This window comes from Oncorhynchus clarkii, chromosome 3 (genome assembly GCF_045791955.1).
Source record: "Oncorhynchus clarkii lewisi isolate Uvic-CL-2024 chromosome 3, UVic_Ocla_1.0, whole genome shotgun sequence".
Taxonomy (NCBI): domain Eukaryota; kingdom Metazoa; phylum Chordata; class Actinopteri; order Salmoniformes; family Salmonidae; genus Oncorhynchus; species Oncorhynchus clarkii.
In genome coordinates, this window is record NC_092149.1 from 25,270,761 (window position 1) to 25,293,252 (window position 22,492).

Sequence of the window (22,492 nt, forward strand, 5' to 3'; positions counted from 1 at the left end):
CAATTGGCCTAGCGTCGTCCGGGTTAGGGAGGGGTTGGCCGGTAGGGATATCCTTGTCTCATCGCGCACCAGCGAATCCTGTGGCGGGCCGGGTGCAGTGCGCGCTAACCATTGTGTATCGGAGGACGCATGACTTTCAACCTTCGTCTCTCCCGAGCTCGTACGGGAGTTGTAGCGATGAGACAAGATAGTAACTGAACAATTGGATTCCACGAAATTGGGGAGAAAACGGGGTAAAATTATTCCAAAATAAATAAAAAATAAAATAAATAAGTACACAAATAATAATCAAAGACAAAAGCTGAACAACAACGGGCTGAGGCTACTCTCCCTATGCTCCGAACACCACCAACACCATGTCAAATACAAGACCTCTTGGCAACACCCTTGCTCCATACACTGGCATATCCTAGATTACATCATCGTCCGTTAGTGCGCCAAAAGGAGTTGCTAGTGACCCGAGGCATATGTGGGGCGGAATGCTGGATCACCGTATTATCAAAATCAAGCTCCGCAATAAGATCCGTCCACGCCATCCAAGGAAAGCCCCAAATAAGAGACTCAACTGTAATGCCCTCAAAAACCCTGCAATCATAACATCTTTCGGCGTCTTTTCTCAAACAAACTCCCCCGAACCACTCCCCCAAGACAATATAGACTGAGCTGCGCACAGCCATCCTCGAAGCAGCTTCTGAGAGATGGCGGAGAACTTCGAAAACTTCCTCAACCACTCCAACCCCACAGACCTGCTCAACCTCGACAAACTCCCAGACATCCAGCACATTCAGGGACTACACATCCCACCAAAGTTCCCTGAGGTCCACCAGGTGGTCAAAGGTCTGAAAAACAACAAGTTCTGGACCCGATGACATCACAGCTGCGATCCTGAAGCACGGGAGATACCTCTTCCTTTGCCACTTGCATCATCTCATCAAGTCTATCTGGCTATCCAAAACCATACCACAGGACTGGAAGGATGCAAATGTTATGGTTATCTACAAGAGGGTCACTAAGGGTGACTAAGGGTGATAAGGGTGATAAAGCGGCTTACGGCAATAGCATTCTACACCATCAACTGTGAGATACTCAGGCAGCAGCTCACCGAGCTTTGGGTGCCACCCAAGTTTCTGAGCATCCTAAAACTGTTTCACCTGTCTGTTTCACCTGTCCTTGTACTTGTCTCCACCCCCCTCTGGGTGTCGCCCATCTTCCCCATTATCCCCTGTGTATTTATACCTGTGTTTTCTGTCTGTCTGTTGCCAGTTCTCTTGTTTGTTCAAGCCTAGTTTTATCTCAGCTCCTGTTTTTCCCAAGTCTCTCTTTTTTTCGTCCTCCTGGTTTTTGAACTTTGCTTGTCCTGACTCTGTACCTGCCTGTCTCTGACCCTGAGCCGGCTTGCCGTCCTGTATGTTTGCTCCACCTCTGGATTACCAACCTCTGCCTGACCTGAGCCTGCCTGCCGTCCTGTATCTTGGCCTCTGTTCTGGATTATAAACCCCTGCCTGCCTTGACCTGTCATTTGCCTGCCCCTGTGTTACAATAAACATTGCTACTTCACACAGTCTGCACTTGGGTCTTACCTTGATGCCTGATAAAAACAGTTCCATGAAGGAATGCATGCCAGAGTGGTGCTCAGTGGGCTTCAATCAGAACCCTTCAACGTGGGGGTATGGGTCAAGCTAGGATGTGTTCTGGCTCCAGTCATATTCAACATGCTCCTTGTTGCCGTCAAACACCTGTCACACAACTCCCTCAGCTCAATCGACAGAATACAGCTACAGTACCATCTGGCTTGAAACTTTTCAACCTACAGGACTCCTGCTTAGTGCCATGTAACTATTGTTAATGTTCATTCAGGATGCCAAATTGCATGTCACAGGTACAAGGCCAACATTGATGGTCATCAGAAGACTGGGCAGGGGAGAAGAAAGTGGGAGTTCTACTCCATCATAGAGGAGGTCCTCTCTGGTGAACCCCGCAGTCATTTTTCATATTTTCCCACACACAACACTCACATCCCACACCAACCCCAACATCACTACACACACAACATACAGCAAACAATACTAATTACACTGTCACTCAACCCAGCACCTCCGCGGACACCCCACACACAGCACACTACAGTAACACTGATGCACTCTCATCCTCTCCCTCTGCTACAGCACCTTATAACTCTCATGCCAACACCACTCCCCATTCTCAACCCAAAAAGAAGACCAAAGGAGATGCTCGAGGCAAAACGGGACAATATCATCACACTTCAGAAACAGACAGTTCAAGCACAGAGTGAGAGGAACAATATTCTTAAACAGTTTACCGCTGCACTCCAGAATTTCAAAGAACAGTAGCCTAAATCTATGTATTTATTTATTGTTTAATTGTACACTAATAATGAATTATCCCGACAATTTTCCTTGTTTGTATGTTTAACTGAAATCGTTAATAACTAATTGTTTTGGAACATGTTTTATTCAAATGGAAACTTAATTAACACAAATAACACAAACACATAAATACGTGTGTGTTTGGGTATTCATGTGTGTGTGTGTGATTGTAGAACAGCTGCCCTTTGGGGGTCTGGGGCAAGGGCAGGGACAAGGGCAATGGGGGCCTCCACTGGTATTTCCTCCGTTATCCCTTCATGGATCAGGGCCAAGTTCTGGAGAACACATGCACTGGTATTTCCTCCGTTATCCCTTCATGGATCAGGGCCAAGTTCTGGAGAACACATGCACTGGTATTTCCTCCGTTATCCCTTCATGGATCAGGGCCAAGTTCTGGAGAACACATGCACTGGTATTTCCTCCGTTATCCCTTCATGGATCAGGGCCAAGTTCTGGAGAACACATGCACTGGTATTTCCTCCGTTATCCCTTCATGGATCAGGGCCAAGTTCTGGAGAACACATGCACTGGTATTTCCTCCGTTATCCCTTCATGGATCAGGGCCAAGTTCTGGAGAACACATGCACTGGCAATCCCATGGTACATTGTTAAGAAGGCACATGTCCAAGTATAGCAGTCTCCTCCACTTGGATATCCCAAACGCCCTCTAAATGTGTCCATGTGTTGAACTGTGGACCTGGTTGAAATGCTTTTGTTCATCTTCTGAATGGGACAATTAAGTCCACGCTCAGGGAGTATGTAGAATCCCAGAGCAGATGGAATTGGGTTGGTCTCCAGGTGGGCCTTGAGGTCGCTGGTCCTTTACACTCTGACATCGTGCACAGAACCAGCATTCCCTGTGTAGATGTTTGTAAAAAAAATGAGCTCGCTGTCGCACACTACCTAGAGTTCCTGTGGCCATCAGCCACAGGAAGGCCAACACCCTATTTCCAATGGGTCCACCTCTATGAGACAGGTCTTCACACAGTATCAGGAACAAAGCAAAATAAGAATCTGTTAGCTCTGTCCTTCAGCTGAGAACATTTAACAATCTTGAGTAATCTGCTATTCATTGGTGTTGTTTATTTACTGCACAATTGCTATGCAAAATCTGCCAGTAGATGGCAGCAGTAGCCTATTGATAGTCAGTTTACAAAGGTTTACAGTGCAGAGTATCTTAAATAGTAGGTTGTAATTTATGAGGTTAGTGTTACTAAATTAATTAATGATTGGTAAATTGGTAAATCACTACTTTTTAAATCTGGACACTGAAACATCATGTATTTGCCTATGTTTTGATATATATAGAAATATATGTTTTTTTATAATTATTTTAATTCAGTTGCATAAGAGGCAATTCTACTGACCAAACAAACCGCAAATGGAGACTGCAAAGCTGTGGTTGGCTAGCTAGATCATTTTTATTTTTTATTTTGTTTCACCTTTATTTAACCAGGTAGGCCAGTTGAGAACAAGTTCTCATTTACAACTGCGACCTTGCAATGAGGCTGGGCTTGTTTTTATTATGATTGAAATCAGACAGCGTTCAGAATTGTTTAAAGAGGAGTATGCACATATCATAAATAGTACATCTATTATAATACATGCAAAACATAATATGCAAATGTGGTGCAAAATACCTGGAAGGTCTTCTGACCCATCTGAAAGTGATCCCGAAAGGAGTGGTCACTGTATGTTGGGATTCCCTCCTCCACATAATTCAGTATTCTACCGGACTCATCTTCAATCCCATATATAAGCAACTGCTAGTAGGGGAAACGGTGCTTCAATAGGATCGGGAACAAAATCTAAAAAAATCTTCCACAATTGCTCCAGCTGCAGCAAGAACAGCTGCTCTTCTTGCTACATCCATTTCGTTTTGCCAAGAACTAACAGAAATGGAACATTGAAAACGTTCAACAAACTCTGTTCAAAACAATCTCATAGTTCGCCACGAGCATTCACAAACCAAATCCTTGTGGAACACACTTCTGGTCTCCTCCTTCTACCTCTGTCGGCCTCCAAGTCAATACCCAGAAAACAGAAATACTTGCTTGACTCATCTACAGTACCCCAGTGTGCCCTTCAAAGTGGTACCCCATTTCATCTACCTTGGTGCTGCCCTCTCCCCTACATGCTCCCTTGGCAACAAAATCCACACTCTATTTAGAATCCAGCACATCCTAGGGCTAACCTGGGAGGACAGATTACCCAACATCGAGATCCTCGACAACCCCAAGTCTTCCTGCATTGAGGCAAGCATGGTTAAACAAATCCTTCACTGGCTCGTCCCCACGTGATGCGCATGCCTGATCACCGCCTCCCCCGCTGAGTTCTCTACCGCCAACTCGATGCTGCCAAATGCTCCGCTGGAGGTCAGAAAAAAAAACGTTTAAAACTTTTTCCAGCCTGGAAACCTTAGCACTGGTCAAGTGCACCTAGCAGTATACCTGTGCAAGAGGGATTCAGCACCTGGAAGACGCTATCTTACAAATGAGATACAAGAGACTCACCCCAATACGCAGCTGGGATAATGCAATCCGACTCCCAACACAGCTGCACCAGTGTGATACTTTCGCATCGGCCTCCACAACCAGATGAAGTGACACAAGCACCAAAAGATATAACCCACTCCTACCCCAGCATCCCAAAGGGGAGCACCGTCATCATCGTCTTCGATGGACAAGCAAGATGGTGTGTGTGTGTGTGTGTGTGTGTAGGCATGTGTTTGTTTATGTGCGTGTGTGTCATACTAATTTAAAAATCAACGAATAGTGGGAAACTACGCAATCACGCATGACATATTCTCAGTATGCAAAAATATGTTTTATAGTATGTGGATTTTTGAAAATCAATTGTGGTTTAAATGCCAGGATGTTATACTCATTTCGGCTCTTCATCTAGTAGAGTTCGATGCACACTTTTCCACATTGCATTGGAAGAAGTGGGCTGCAAATGATAGGCCCTAGTTCTCTTCAAGAAGCCAAACAACTAAGCTAGGCTACATAATTGGGAAGATGACGAATAGCAAAGCTTCTGCGGTGGTGTTTAAAAGTAGGTGTCACGCCCTGACCTTAGTTTTCTATTTTTTATGTATTATTTTGGTCAGGGCAGGGTGTGACGAGGGTGGGTATGCTTGTTTGTCCTGTCTAGGTTTTTGTTGTATACCTAGAGGTGTTTGTTAGTCTAGGTTTATTATAGGTCTATGGTGGCCTGAATTGCTTCCCAATCAGACAGCTGTTTATCGTTGTCTCTGATTGGGGATCCTATTTAGGTTGCCATTTTCCATTTTGGTTTGGTGGGTTATTGTCTATGTGTAGTTGCAGGTCAGCACTCGTGTTTATAGCGTCACGTTCTTTTTGTTATTTTGTTAGTGTTCTTCATTTAATAAAGAAGAATGTATTCATCTCACGCTGCGCCTTGGTCTCCTCACTACGACGAACGTGACAGAATAACCCACCAAATAAGGACCAAGCAGCGTGTGAATGAGGAGGGGACATCCTGGACCTGGGAGGAGGTAATGGCAGGGGACAAGACCCTGCCATGGAAGCAGGTGGAGATAGCACAGGAGGAAAGGCGATGATACGAAGAGTCAAGGCAACCACAGAAACCCCAAGATAATTTTTTTGGAGCAGTCGGCGGAGCCTAGGAGTAAACCAGAGCCAGTCTGGGAGAAGCAGAATTCGGAGGAGAGAGAAATGGGGGAGTTGTTGAGTTGGTGGACGGCGCACGGATTTGGAATAAAATAATGTGTTGTCAGTTTGGTGCCACCTGAGTCAGCTCTCCGTACTCGTCCTGAAACGTGTGTTAAAGTTCCGGAACAATTGATGCCGGCTATACACACCAGGTCTCCAGTGTACCTTCAAAGCCCAGTGCGTCCTGTGCCAACTCCTCGCACTCTCCCTCAAGTGCGCTTTCTCAGTTAGGTGTCCTGTTCCTGCTCCTCGCACTCGCCCTGAGGTGCGTGTCCCCAGCCCGGTACCACCAGTGCCAGCACCACGCACCAGGCTTCCAGGGTCCAGTACCCAGTCCAGAGCGTCCGGCGACAGTACCCAGTCCAGAACGTCCGGCGACAGTACCCAGTCCAGAACGTCCGGCGACAGTTTACAGACCAGAACCTCCGGCGACGGGCCACAGTCCGGAACCTCCAACGACGGGCCACAGTCCGGGGTCTCCAGCGACAGTCCGGGGTCTCCAGTGATGGTCCCCAGTCCGGGGTCTCTAGTGACGGTCCCCAGTCCAGGTTCTCCAGCGATGGTCCCCAGTCCAGAACATCCGGCGATGATCCACACAGTGAGGGTCCCCAGCCCGGGGCCTACGACAAGGATCTGCAGTCCAGAGCCTCTGACGATGATCCACGGGTCTGTGCTACAAGAGCGGACTCAGTGTAAAGAAGGGGGGGCGGCGTCCAGAACCAGAGCCGCCACCGAGGTTAGATGCCCACCCAGACCCTCCCATATAGGTTTAGGTTTGCGGCCGGGAGTCCGCACCTTTGGGGGTGGGGGGGTACTGTCACGCCCTGACCTTAGTTACCTTTGTTTTCTTTATTATTTTGGTTAGGTCAGGGTGTGACGAGGGTGGTATGTGTGTTTTTGTCTTGTCTAGGGTTTTTTGTATCTATGGGGTTTTGGTATTGTCGAGGTAAATGTAGGTCTATGGTGCCCTGAATTGGTTCCCAATCAGAGACAGCTGTTTATCGTTATCTCTGATTGGGGATCCTATTTAGGTTGCCATTTGCCATTTTGGTTTTGTGGGTTATTGTCTGTGTAGTTGCCTGTCAGCACTCGTGTGATATAGTGTCACATTCAATTTGTTTCTTTGTTAGTTTGTTTAGTGTTTTTCCTTCATTAAAAGAAGAATGTATGCTTATCCCGCTGCGCCTTCGTCTCATCAATATGACGAACGTGACAGTAGGTTAAGTCATTTTTTTTCTCTTTAAAATGATCACGAGTAGCCTTTTGCGACAGACTACAGCTTTGAAAACAGAAGTGGGGGTTTTTCTCATTGAAAAGTGTGTCTTGTTCTCTTGGCTTTCATCAGAGATTTTAAACTAAACACCAAACCCTCTTTTGATTGAATGTGTCTGCACCTGGGACTCGGGATGTGGCTGCCTTACTGATATCATGTTAATCAGGCCTTTTGATTTGAACATATGGATTGTTTTACTTTTGTAGGCCAGGGTTTCCGAAACTCGGTCCTTGTGCTGTAACAAGATAGGGGTGGTATACAGAAGATAGCCCTATTTGGTAAATGACCAAGTCCATATTATGGCAAGAACAGCTCAAATAAGAAAAGAGAAACGACAGTCCATCATTACTTTAAGACAGAAAGGTCAGTCAATCCGGAAAATTTCAAGAACTTTGAAAGTTTCTTAAAGTGCAGTCACAAAAATCATCAAGCACTATGATGAAACTGGCTCTCATGAGGACCGCCACAGGAAAGGAAGACCCAGAGTTACCTTTGCTGCAGAGGATAAGTTCTTTAGAGTTACCACCCTCAGAATTTGCAGTCCAAATAAATGCATAAAAGTTCAACTAACAGACACATCTCAACATAAACTGTTCAGAGCAGACTGCATGAATCAGGCCTTCATGGTAGAATTGCTGCAAATAAACCACTACTTAAGGACATCAATAAGAAGAGACTTGCTTGGGCCAAGAAACACGAGCAATGGACATTAGACCGGTGGAAATCTGTCCTTTGGTCTGATGAGTATTTCTGAGACACCAAGTAGGTGAACGGATGATCTCTGCATGTGTGGTTCCCACCTTGAAGCATGGAGGAGAAGGTGTGGGGGTGCTCTGCCGGTGACACTGTCTGTGATTATTTATTTATTTATTTTACTTCAAGGCACACTTAACCATCATGGCTACCACAGCATTCTGCAGCAATATGCCATCCCATCTGGTTTGTGCTTGGTGGGACTATAATTTGTTTTTCAACAGGACAATGACCCCAAACACACCTCCAGGTTGTGTAAGGGCTATTTGACCAAGAAGGAGAGTGATGGAGTGCTGCATCAGATGACCTGTCCTCCTCAATCACCCGACCTCAACCCAATTGAGATGGGTTGGGATGAGTTGGACCGGAGAGTGAAGGTACAGCAGCCAACAAGTTTTCAGCATATGTGGGAACTCCTTCAAGACTGTTGGAAAAGCATTCCAGGTGAAGCTGGTTGAGATAATTCCAAGAGTGTGCAACGCTGTCAAGGCAATGGTTCCCTACATTGAATAATCTCAAATATAAAATATATTTTGATTTGCTTAACACTTTTGTTTTGGTTACCATATGTGTTATTTCATAGTTTTGATGTCTTCACTATTATTCTACAGTGTAGAAAATAGTCAATTAAAGAAAAACCTTTGAATGACTAGGTGTGTCCAAACTTTTGACTGGTACTGTATGTTGAAATTGGACATAATTATCGGTTTCTTTCTTCGGTCTTTTTAAATAGGATAAATGGGCTACATATATACAGTATGGACTACAGTATATGCTTAAACCAGCCTGAGTTGGCCTAGAGTTTAGATAAATTAATCCAATTGGAAATTAGCAATGGATGTCTGTTGAATTTTGAACCACCCTCACTCAACCCCACCCCACCTTCTCAGCCAGTCAGGAGCCGCTACTGCATTGCATGAGTACATAGTACATAGTACGTAGTATGTAGTACACTAGCTTGGGTATTCGGACACAGCAACCCTCAGGAAACAGAAAAGCTCTGTCCATGTTTGTCAAAACTATCTTTATCTCACTCGAAGATAGCTGTCCATTTCTTCTGCAGTCAGTGAAACAGGATGAGAGAGAGATGGCAACCTATTCCCTATATAGTGCACTACTTTCCCTGGACAAAATACCCTAGTTTCACTTCTAGTAATTATTATCCTTACACCTCTGAAGACTAGACACTTCCATGGCAGTTGGAATTATCTACAGCCTTTTATCTCTGAACACTACCCCCCACATACACCCAATGGGACCTGGTCAAAAGTAGTGCACTAAAAAGGGAATAGTGTCCGATTTGGGATGGACACACAGTATGCCTTCAGAAAAAAATGAATGTTTGAAACCATTCACTTCATCCAGGGAGAACCTATGTCTGTTATCCATCTACAGAGAAACAATATATCCCCAAGTGCAGGATGAAGTGTATCCTTGGCACTGAAGTCAGTTTAGCATCTATTGCCCTAGTGTTTCAAAAGTTAGGATTTGGGAAGGGTAAACACATCCTAGATATGCACCGGTTCTACAGCAAGTAGAAGATTAATAGCATACAGGGCAGGCTATGCAACAGAAAAAGTCAATAGATGGTGCTAATAATGAACTTAGAGGACTCATCATGGATATAACCCCTTTTGTATGGACATTGCCATTGGGGGCTTCCACCACCAATATTAGCTTTATACTTTATTCAAATACAAAATAAGAAAATTACTACTTTAAAAACGAGATGGCCTCAATGGCACTGTCCTTGTTCACAGATGCCATACTGAAACATACAAAGATGGGTCCCCTAACTGACTCTATGGACCAGGCTTAAACATAACTCTCAACTAGCTGCCTTGAACACCGCTCCTCCATTACCTCAACATGAGCTGCTACTCATTGCCAATCAGCCTCCACATCAGTCCTCACTCTCCTTAATCACCATGACTTATACCCGACCAAACTAACATTCCTCCTCTCTGTTCTGCAGTGCATGACACTGTAATATAAACAGTTCATTTAAATGAATTACAATTATCCTTAACCAATATGGAGAACTTATTACTAGTGCTTGTGGTAATATAGTCACTGATAACGGTAATGAAATGTGACAGTAAATAATAAACTTATTTTGTAATGTTGGGGCTTTTGTTTGCTCATTTTACAAGCTCTCGCTAGAGTGCACACTTTGTAGCAGATTTTCTAAGTTGGGTGAAATGTAAACCCTGTTGAGGACATGGCAGATTTACGCCCCCTTTGGAGAAATTGGGTACCCCTAGTAAACTGAAAAAAAAATTGTCAAAAATTGCTAATATATGCATATAATAATTATTATTGGATAGAAAACACTCTAAAGCTTCTAAAACCGTTGGAATTATGTCTGTAAGTATAGCAGAACTCACAGGGCATGCATTCTTCCAAACTAGTTTTGTGGTCATGAAAGTTGGAGCAACTTTGACGTCATCGCCCCCACCCTTCCCAACCACTTATGGATCTGGGGACACTTTCTATCTCTTCCACTAGATGTCCTCATTCTGTAGAGCGTCTAATCGTTCAAATCGCGCGAGAATTGGCCCTATGGGAGTGATTTGAGTAAGTGCCGCGAGAAAAAACCTGTGCGTTAGTGCGCAAATTGGTCACAGCCATTCCTTTGTTCCAGCACTCCTGGGAAGAGCAAACGATGCCCAGTTGAATTGAAATTTGTTTTGTGTGTTAAAAACATCATAAAGCTTGCTTCTGCACTTAGTTTGACCTGTTTAGTGGACATATAATATGTAATTTTGAAGTTTTGATGCGCAACTTTTCCGGACCAGAGGACATTTTGGGTGCATTTCAGCTGATGTTATTAGCAGTAGCTAATACAAAGACGCAAGACTTGAAACCAAACGATGTATTGGGTAAGTATGAACCCTTCCAGAACATTCTGAACGAAGACCATCGAAGGTAAGGGAATATTTATGCTTAAATCTGTGTTTCTGTTGACTCCAACATTACGGAGAAATGTAGCTTGTATCTGAGCGCCGTCTCAGCATATTGAATAGTGTGCGATTTCTGTAACGTTAAAAAGAAATGTAACAAAGCGGTTGCATAAAGAAGCAGTGTATCTTTCTAACTATATGTAGAACATGTATATTTAGTCAAAGTTTATGATGTCTATTTACGTTATCTTGCCGCGCTACCTAGATTTCCTACGGACATTTTTGAGTAATTTCTGAACATGAACTCGATGTAAATGGACATTTATGGATATAAATGGCATATTATTGAAGAAAAAAAAAATGTACTGTGTAACATGTCCTATTACTGTCATCTGATGAAGATTTTCAAAAGGTTAGTGAATGATTTATTTTTTAATCCTGCTTTTATAATTTTATATTTTCTGGGACAAAATGGCTGCCTCTTGTCTTGGTTTCGGTGGTGGTCTAATATAAATATGTGGTGTGTTTTCGCCGTAAAACATTTAAAAAATCTGACATGCTGGGTAGATGAACAAGGTGTTTATCTTTCATTTGAGCTATTGGACTTGTTAATGTGTGGAGGTTAAATATTTCTAAGAATATTTTTGCGTTCCATGCGCCACGGGTTGAGCTGAACGGGGGGTGGGGGGGGGGGGTGGCATCAACAGACTACATAGACCAAAGGTGAAATTGAAGATTTTTTGATCAGGAAAAAGTTGTTCACTACAATCTGTCTGCAGACCCCTCAGGTAAAAATGTTGATCTTTCCACAAGAGACCGACACAGCTCATGTGAGACTAATGACTTAGAGAGAAATCTCACACACTGAAAACAAACTGAAGTTTTTCTTATTGACTAATGTTCAACTTATTAAAACAAATGTAACTTTTTGCAAGTTGTATGATACATGAACCATAACCATTTCTCACCGTGTTTCTTTCTGTCCCTCTACATGTGTCTCCAGGTTTTTCACGGATCTCAGAAGGAACCACATCCTGTTCTCCCTCGCCACACTTATAGTTGACGCTTTTGTCATCTTCAAGAGGACGGTGGCAGGTGAGATCGAACAATGTTCCAAGAATGGCGCTGGACTACACCCTCAACACCTGGCACTCTCTGCGCCTCTGCGACAGACCTTGGACAGCTGTGGCTAGATGGCAAACCCAGCACCAGGAAATTCCTCCAATCTGAAGCCATCAAAGGAAAAAACATCATCCTTGGACAGATAGAATGAGTACAAAACCATGGCTGTTTTAAATGAAACCCTATTCCCCATACAGTGCTACTTTTGTCCACATACGGTAATGCTCTTGTGAAATAAAGCATTAAACACTGAAAATAACACTATTTTAACCTTTAACTAGGTAAGTCAGTTAAGAACCCAAAAACAAGAAGGCATTCTATTATTGAACGCATTTTCCTGTTTCAGGATCAGGTTAAGTTTGGCTGGCTTTTCGACCGGCAGCAGTCGTTCATTGGCCTGCTGACGGATGTCCACATGTGGGACAACATGCAGTCTTCCTGTGAGATCCAAAGGTACACTAACCATACAATCCTCACCCCTGGAAACGTTCTCAACTGGGGGGCTCTGGACTTCCAGACCACAGACCGAGTACTGCTGGAGAGCAAGCAGTCCGACTAACCGTTCAAACATGTAATCAATCAAATAAATTGTCAAATGACGTTATGCTGTTGGGTAATGTTCTGTAATTGACAATTGCAATGCCATACCGGTCTTTCAGTTGTGGGGACAATATACCATACACTGTCATGCACCCAACAGCAGACAAAAATTAACACCAGCAATCTGAGAATAACACATCCTCCAGCAATATGTCAATGGGTAATATACAAACTCTTGCCCAAGCAGAAAATGTAACCAGAGGCATCCTATTATCCATCATCTACAGCAATATTTATCTGCAATTTTAGGCAGGTCGGATTGGTATTCAACATCTAAGACCATATTAAGATAATGGCTGTGTTCGAGCAGCTAAATTTTGTCCCCATAATGCAAAATGCTTTGAAAGGTGGTGACAAAGATGAAGAGTTCATGCAGGGTGTTTACCATTAGGGGGGGAAAATAGTCAGTTCCTGTCTACTTAATGGAATGGCTCTCCCACAAACCCTAATGTGATAGCAGCTGGGTCTGGTCTATTTAGTTAATTGACTTCAATTAAACCAGCAAGTGTGGTGTTTTGCTTCCTCTTCAGTCTCTGGCGGTGACCAACGATGGATGTCACTGCCTTTCAAAGTGTTACATTATCGGAATAAAAATCAACTGACTTGCACCTATATTTCGACTTGCATAAACTTTAGAAAATCCTTGTGATGAAAGGTCATGCAGTTTTTTATATTCTCCTTCAAGTCACTGCAGTTGCTTCCCAGCAATATGCAGTCATCACTTGTATTGTGGGTAGCACTATTTGTCAACCAATCAATTAGGGGGGTTTTGGTTGAGCAATGCAAATGTGACAAACGGGAACCAACTTTGCTGCAACTCTAAAGCTACAGGAATACAAATGAGTGATATTTGAGACTTCTTTAACTGATTTAATTGTACACGTTTCAATAGAAAAGTTTATTTCCTTTATATTGAAACATATAAACGCAAAACATGTAAAGTGTTGGTCCCATGTTTCGTGCTGAAATAAAGGATCCCAGAAATGTTTCGTAAGCACAGAAATCGTATTTCTCTCAAATACTGGGCACATTTGTTTACATCCCTGTTAGTAAGCATTTCTCCTTTGCCAAAATAATCTATCCACCTGACAGGTGTGGCATATCAATGAGCTGATTAAACAGCATGATCATTACACAGGTGCACCTTATGCTGGGGACAAAAGGTCACTCAGCTGTTGCCAGATATTGAAAGTTAATTTCTCTACCATACATACATAAATTTGAGAAAATTTGGCAGTACGTCCAACCGTCACAACAGCAGACCACGTATAACCATGCCAGCTCAGGACCTCCACATCCAGATTCTTTACCTGCTGGATTGTCTGAAGCCAGCCACCCAGACATCCTTGATATGTTTCTACAACTTGATTGGAGTCCACCTGTGGTAAATTCAGTTGCTTAGACATGATTTGGAAAGGCACACACCTGTCTACATAAGGTCCCACTGTTGACAGTGCATGTCAGACCAAAAACCAAGCCATGAGGTCGAAGGAATTGTCCGTAGAGCCTTGAGACAGCATTGTGTCGAGGCACAGATCTGGGGAAGGGTACCAAACAATTTCTGCAACATTGAAGGTCCCCAAGAAAAGTGGCCTCTGTGAGGGGAAAATGATGTATTCACCATATTTCTTGGCTATGGAACAATTATTTACTTAACGAACAGTAAGATATTTCTGTCCTGTAAATGCTGTGTTTTATGGTCTCCACACTAACACCCTACAGCTAGTCTGGGTGTTGAGGACATGGGTTTGTACTAGAGATAGCTTGAAGCTGACAATTGATTTGTGTTGGTGATAAAAACCTAAAAGCTAGCATTATATAGACAGGATGTGGTGTGTGTGACTCGAGAAAGAGAGAGCATGGAAGAGTTAAGAACAATGCCTCATTGTCTCATCTTCCTGGCATCTGGGAAACTAAATAAAATACCGTCCTGTGTAGATAACCAAGGTGGCTTATGGGAAGGTTAGAAGTGACTGACTAAGCAATCTTGGTATCAGCTAAAATAAAACTGTGCATCGTCTGTAACGGCTGGACACTCAGCCTAACAGTCAGTCAAGACTGGTGGGATGACGGTCTCATTATTGCAATAATTCATCAATATTAAATAAAGATGATTGTTTGAAGTACTGAATTTCCACGACACCTCCATCATTCTTAAATGGAAGAAGTTTGGGACCACCAAGACGATTCCCAGAGCTAGCCGCCCGGCCAAACAGCAATTGGGGGAGAAGGGGCTTGTTCAGGTAGGTGACCAAGAACCCGATGATCACTCTGACAGAGCTCCAGAATTCCTCTGTGGAGATGGGAAAACCTTCCAGAAGGACAATCATCTCTGCAGCACTCCTCTGTAAAAGGCACATGACAGCCCACTAAAAGACTCAGACCATGAGAAACAAGATTGAACTCTTTGGCCTGAATGCCAAGTGCCACGTCTGGAGGAAACCTGGCACCATCCCTATGGTGGAGCATGGTGGCAGCATCATGCTATGGCAATGTTTTTCAACGGCAAGGACTGGGAGACTAGTAGGATCGAGGGAAAGATGAACGGAGCAAACGAACCCCTATTACCAGCCTGTTCAACCTCTCTTTCATATCGTCTGAGATCCTCAAGGATTGGAAAGCTGCCGCAGTCATCCCCCTCTTCAAAGGGGGAGACACCCTGGACCAAAACTGCTACAGACCTATATCCATCCTGCCCTGCCTATCTAAGGTCTTCGAAAGCCAAGTCAACAAACAGGTCACTGACCATCTCGAATCCCACTGTACCTTCTCCGCTGTGCAATCTGGTTTCCGAGCCGGTCACGGGTGCACCTCAGCCACGCTCAAGGTACTAAACGATATCATAACCGCCATCGATAAAAGACAGTACTGTGCAGCCGTCTTCATCGACCTTGCCAAGGCTTTCGACTCTGTCAATCACCATATTCTCATCGGCAGACTCAGTAGCCTCGGTTTTTCAGATGACTGCCTCGCCTGGTTCACCAACTACTTTGCAGATAGAGTTCAGTGTGTCAAATCGGAGGGCATGCTGTCCGGTCCTCTGGCAGTCTCTATGGGGGTGCCACAGGGTTCAATTCTCGGGCCGACTCTTTTCTCTGTATACATCAATGATGTTGCTCTTGCTGCGGGCGATTCCCTAAACCACCTCTACGCAGACGATACCATTCTGTATACTTCCGGCCCATACTTGGACACTGTGCTATCTAACCTCCAAACGAGCTTCAATGCCATACAACACTCCTTCCGTGGCCTCCAACTGCTCTTAAATGCTAGTAAAACCAAATGCATGCTTTTCAACCGTTCGCTGCCTGCACCCGCACCAGCACGCCCGACATCTATAAGTACCTAGGTGTCTGGCTAGACTGTAAACTTCACTCACGCCGCCAAACTTACCCTAGTAAAACTGACTATCCTACCGATCCTCGACTTCGGCGATGTCATCTACAAAATAGCTTCCAATACTCTACTCAGCAAACTGGATGCAGTTTATCACAGTGCCATCCGTTTTGTTACTAAAGCACCTTATACCACCCACCACTGCGACTTGTATGCTCTAGTCGGCTGGCCCTCGCTACATATTCGTCGCCAGACCCACTGGCTCCAGGTCATCTACAAGTCCATGCTAGGTAAAGCTCCGCCTTATCTCAGTTCACTGGTCACGATGGCAACACCCACCCGTAGCACGTGCTCCAGCAGGTGTATCTCACTGATCATCCCTAAAGCCAACACCTCATTTGGCCGCCTTTCGTTCCAGTTCTCTGCTGCCTGTGACTGGAACAAATTGCAAAAATCGCTGAAGTTGGAGACATTTATCTCCCTCACCAACTTCAAACATCTGCTATCTGAGCAGCTAACCGATCGCTGCAGCTGTACATAGTCTATCGGTAAATAGCCCACCCAATTTGACCTACCTCATCCCCATACTGTTTACATTTATTTACTTTTCTGCTCTTTTGCACACCAATATGCAACCTGTACATGACCATCTGATCATTTATCACTCCAGTGTTAATCTGCAAAATTGTAATTATTCGCCTACCTCCTCATGCCTTTTGCACACAATGTATATAGACTCTCTTTTTCTGTGTTACTGATTTGTTAATTGTTTACTCCATGTGTAACTCTGTGTTGTCTGTTCACACTGCTATGCTTTATCTTGGCCAGGTCGCAGTTGCAAATGAGAACATGTTCTCAACTAGCCTACCCGGTTAACCAGTTGGATTTAGGGGGCGCTATTTTAATTTTTGGATGAAAAACGTTCCTGTTTTAAACAAGCTATTTTGTCACGAAAAGATGCTTGACTATGCATATAATTGACAGCTTTGGAAAGAAGACACTCTGACGTTTCCAAAACTGCAAGTATATTGTCTGTGAGTGCCACAGAACTGATGTTACAGGCGAAACCCAGATAAAAATCCAACCAGGAAGTGCCGCATTATTTTAAACCGCCTCATGCCAATGACTCCTTATATGGCTGTGAATGGGCTACGAATGAGCTTACGTTTTCCACGTTTTCCCCAAGGTGTCTACAGCATTGTGACGTCTTTTTAGGCATTTCCCTTGAAGAATGGCTGTAAGGGACCATATATGGCATACGGACATATTCAATCAATCCCTATCCCAGTCTGTTGTTCCCACATGCTTCAAGAGGGCCACCATTGTTCCTGTTCCCAAGAAAGCTAAGGTAACTGAGCTAAACGACTACCGCCCCGTAGCACTCACTTCCGTCATCATGAAGTGCTTTGAGAGACTAGTCAAGGACCATATCACCTCCACCCTACCTGACACCCTAGACCCACTCCAATTTGCTTACCGCCCAAATAGGTCCACAGACGATGCAATCTCAACCACACTGCACACTGCCCTAACCCATCTGGACAAGAGGAATACCTATGTGAGAATGCTGTTCATCGACTACAGCTCGGAATTTAACACCATAGTGCCCTCCAAGCTCGTCATCAAGCTCGAGACCCTGGGTCTCGACCCCGCCCTGTGCAACTGGGTACTGGACTTCCTGACGGGCCGCCCCCAGGTGGTGAGGGTAGGCAACAACATCTCCACCCCGCTGATCCTCAACACTGGGGCCCCACAAGGGTGCGTTCTGAGCCCTCTCCTGTACTCCCTGTTCACCCACGACTGCGTGGCCACGCACGCCTCCAACTCAATCATCAAGTTTGCGGACGACACAACAGTGGTAGGCTTGATTACCAACAACGACGAGACGGCCTACAGGGAGGAGGTGAGAACTCTCGGAGTGTGGTGTCAGGAAAATAACCTCACACTCAACGTCAACAAAACTAAGGAGATGATTGTGGACTTCAGGAAACAGCAGAGGGAACACCCCCCCTATCCACATCGATGGAACAGTAGTGGAGAGGGTAGTAAGTTTTAAGTTCCTTGGCGTACACATCACAGACAAACTGAATTGGTCCACCCACACAGACAGCATCGTGAAGAAGGCGCAGCAGCGCCTCTTCAACCTCAGGAGGCTGAAGAAATTCGACTTGTCACCAAAAGTACTCACAAACTTCTACAGATGCACAATCGAGAGCATCCTGTCGGGCTGTATCACCGCCTGGTACGGCAACTGCTCCGCCCACAACCGTAAGGCTCTCCAGAGGGTAGTGAGGTCTGCACAACGCATCACCGGGGGCAAACTACCTGCCCTCCAGGACACCTACACCACCCGATGTCACAGGAAGGCCATAAAGATCATCAAGGACAACAACCACCCGAGCCACTGCCTGTTCACCCCGCTATCATCCAGAAGGTGAGGTCAGTACAGGTGCATCAAAGCTGGGACCGAGAGACTGAAAAACAGCTTCTATCTCAAGGCCATCAGACTGTTAAACAGCCACCACTAACACTGAGTGGCTGCTGCCAACACACTGACTCAACTCCAGCCACTTTAATAATGGGAATTGATGGGAAATGATGTCAAATATATCACTAGCCACTTTAAACAATGCTACCTAATATAATGTTTACATACCCTACATTATTCATCTCATATGTATACGTATGTACTGTACTCTATATCATCTACTGCATCTTTATGTAATACATGTATCACTAGCCACTTTAACTATGCCACTTTGTTTACATACTCATCTCATATGTATATACTGCACTCAATACCATCTACTGTATCTTGCCTATGCCGCTCTGTACCATCACTCATTCATATATCTTTATGTACATATTCTTTATCCCCTTACACTTGTAAGGTAGTAGTTTTGGAATTGTTAGCTAGATTACTTGTTGGTTATTACTGCATTGTCGGAACTAGAAGCACAAGCATTTCGCTACACTCGCATTAACATCTGCTAACCATGTGTATGTGTGACAAATACAATTTTATTTGATTTTATTTGGTCACATGATGTCTCCCGCAGAAAACCTTGCGTAAAATACTGAGGTAGCCATTTTTCTAATCGCTTATTATGAGAAACCAACTGCCTCAACGGATATGTTATCGAATATATTTGTAAAAAAACACCTTGAGGATGGATCCTAAACAACGTACAACGTTTGCCGTGTTTCTGTCGATATTATGGAGCAAATTTTGAAAAAAGTTTGGCGTTATAGTTGTAGCATTTTAGGGTCGATTTCTCAGCCAAGCATGATGAACAAATGGGAGCTATTTCGCCTACAAAAATTGTGTTTTTGGAAAAAAGGAACATTTGCTATCTAACTGGGAGTCTCCTGAGTGAAAGCATCTGAAGTTCTTCAAAGGTAAATGATTTAATTTGGTTGCTTTTCTTATTTTCGTGAAAATGTTGCCTGCTGCCAGCAGAGCCTAGCATAGCATTATGCCATGATAAACTTACACAAATGCTTGTCTAGCGTTGGCTGTAACGCATATTTTGAAAATCTGAGATGACAGTGTTGTTAACAAAAGGCTAAGCTTGTGTTTGAATATATTTATTTCATTTCATTTGCGATTTTCATGAATAGGAAAAGTTTATAGGGGTATTTATGTCAGTTGCATTATGCTAGTGCATTTGAGGCTATGATTACGCTCCCGGATACGGGTTTGCTCGTCGCAAAAGGTTAAATAAAGGTGAAATAAAAATAAATTAAAACATTTAAAACTGAAAGATCCTTAATGAAAACCTGCTCCAGAGCGCTCAGAACCACATACAGGGCAAAGGTTCACCTTCTGACAGGACAATGACCCTAAGAACACAGCCAAGACAACGCAGGAGTGGCTTCGGGACACGTCTAAATGTCCTTGAGTGGCCCTGCCAGAGCCCCGACTTGAGCTCTATCAAACATCTCTGGAGAGACCTGAAAATAGCTGTGCAGGGACGCTCCCCATCCAACCTGACAGAGCTTGAGGGGATCTGCAGAGAAGAATGGGAGAAACTCCCTAAATCAAATCAACTTTGTCACATGTGCCAAGTACAACAGATGTAGACCTTAGGGTGAAATGCTTACTTACTTAACCAACAATGCAGTTTTAAGAAAAATAACTGTAAAAAATAGATAAGTAAAAAATAAAAGTAACAAATAATTAAAGAGCAGCAGTAAAATAACAATAGTGAGGCTATATACAGGGGGTACTGGTAATATGTACATGTAGGTAGAGAAAGTGACTATGCATAGATAATATACAGAGAGTAGCAGCAGCATTAAAGAGGGGGGCCAATATAAATAGTCTAGGTAGCCATTTGATTAGCTGTTCAGGAGTCTTATGGCTTGGGGGTAGAAGCTGTTATCTTCTTTGGGACAGGGGGCAGTATTTTCACGTCCGGATGAAATGCATGCCCACATTCAACGGCCTGCTACTCATCCCCAGAAGATAAGAAATACATATTAGTAGTAGTTCCGGATAGAAAACATGCTGACGTTTCTACAACTGTTTGAATCATGTCTGTGAGTATAACAGAACTTATTTAGCAGGTGAAACCCCAAGGACAAACCATTCAGATTATTTTTTCCCCAATGTGTTTTCATTGGGAATCCAGATTTCTAAGGGACCTTCTTGCAGTTCCTACCGCTTCCACTGGATGTCAACAGTCTAGAAATTGGTTGAGGTTATTCCTTTGTGTAATGAAGTAGCAGCACAGTTCAGAACGAGGGTAACTTGAAGTGTACTGTTAGATAGAGGCGCGTGACCAGAAAGTTGCTACAGTTTGTTTTCTTCCTGTATTGAACACAGATCATCCCATCTTCAATTTTATCGATTATTTACATTAAAAAATACCTAAAGTTTTATTACAAAAGTAGTTTGAAATGTTTTGGCAAAGTTTACAGGTAACTTTTGAGATATTTTGTAGTCACGTTGCGCAAGTTGGAACCGGTGTTTTTCTGGATCAAACGCGCCAAATAAATGGACATTTTGGATATATATCGATGGAATTAATCGAACAAAAGGACCAGGCTTTGTCGTGCCCTCTTCATGACTGTCTTTGTATGTTTGGACCATGATAGTTTGTTGTTGATGTGGACACCAAGGAGCTTGAAGCTCTCAACCTACTCCACTACAGCCCTGTTGATGATAATGGGGTGTGCTCGGTCCTCCTTTTCCTGTAGTCCACAATCTCCTTTGTCTTGATCACGTTGAGGGAGAGGTTTTTGTCCTTGCACCACATGGCCAGGTCTCTGACCAAGTCCGTGTAGGCTGTCTCATCATTGTCGGTTATCAGGCCTACCACTGTTGTGTCATCGGTAATCTTATTGATGGTGTTGGAGTCGTGCCTGGCCATGCAGTCATGAGTGACCAGGGAGTACAGGAGGGGACTGAGCACGCACCCCTGAGGGGCCCATGTGTGGAGTATTAACGTGGCGGGTGTGTTGTTACCTACCCTTACCACCTGAGGGCGGCCCGTCAGGAAGTCCAGGATCCAGTTGCAGAGGGAGGTGTTTAGTCCCAGGGTCCTTAGCTTAGTGATGAGCTTTGAGGGTACTATGGTGCTGAACACTGAGCTGTAGTCAAAGAATAGCATTCTTACAAAGGTGTTCCTTTTGTCCAGGTGTGAAAGGGCAGTGTGGAGTGCAATAAAGGTTGCATCATCTGTGGATCTGTTGGGGCAGTATGCCAATTGGAGTAGGTCTAGGGTTTCTGGGATAATGGTGTTTATGTGAGCCATGACCAGCCTTTCAAAGTACTTCATGGCTACAGACGTGACTGCTACAGGTTGATCGTTTTTTAGGTTACCTTAGTGCTCTTGGGCACAGGAATATGGTGGTCTGCTTGAAACATGCTGGTATTACAGACTCAGTCAGGGACAGGTTGAAAATGTCAGTGAAGACACTTGCCAGTTGGTCAGCACATGCTCGGAGTACTCGTCCTGGTAATCCGTCTGTACCAGATGCGTCAACAAAGTACTGAGTAAAGGGTCCGAATATTTATGTACATTTGATATTTCAGGTTATTAATTTTAATACACTTGCAAAACATTTTAAAAACCTGTTTTTGCTTTGTCATCATGTGATATTGTGTGTAGATTGATGAGGGGGAAAAAATATATATTTTACAATTAAGGCTGTAACTTAGCAAAATGTGGAAAAAGTAAAGGGGTCTGAATACTTTTCGAATGACCTGTATCCCGAGACTCGGAGAAGTGTATCCTAGACATATGATATGTCAGTTTTTAATTTTCTGCCCTAATAGTTAAAGGTAGGATTTTTTATGGGTAAATCTGTACCTGTGGGCAAGATACAGTGACCCTGTGGAGTTTTATTTGTATTGCATCTTAATCATTTAACTCAAATCAAGAAATACTTAATTACTAAGGTATGTAAGAACAACCA

The 22,492-nt window shown here is 43.8% G+C and overlaps 1 pseudogene; it reads left to right on the forward strand.

Moving 5' to 3' along the window:
• The first annotated feature begins 698 nt into the window (after positions 1-698).
• LOC139385239 (serum amyloid P-component-like) lies at positions 699-19,749 on the forward strand (annotated as a pseudogene).
• The last annotated feature ends 2,743 nt before the right edge of the window (positions 19,750-22,492 follow it).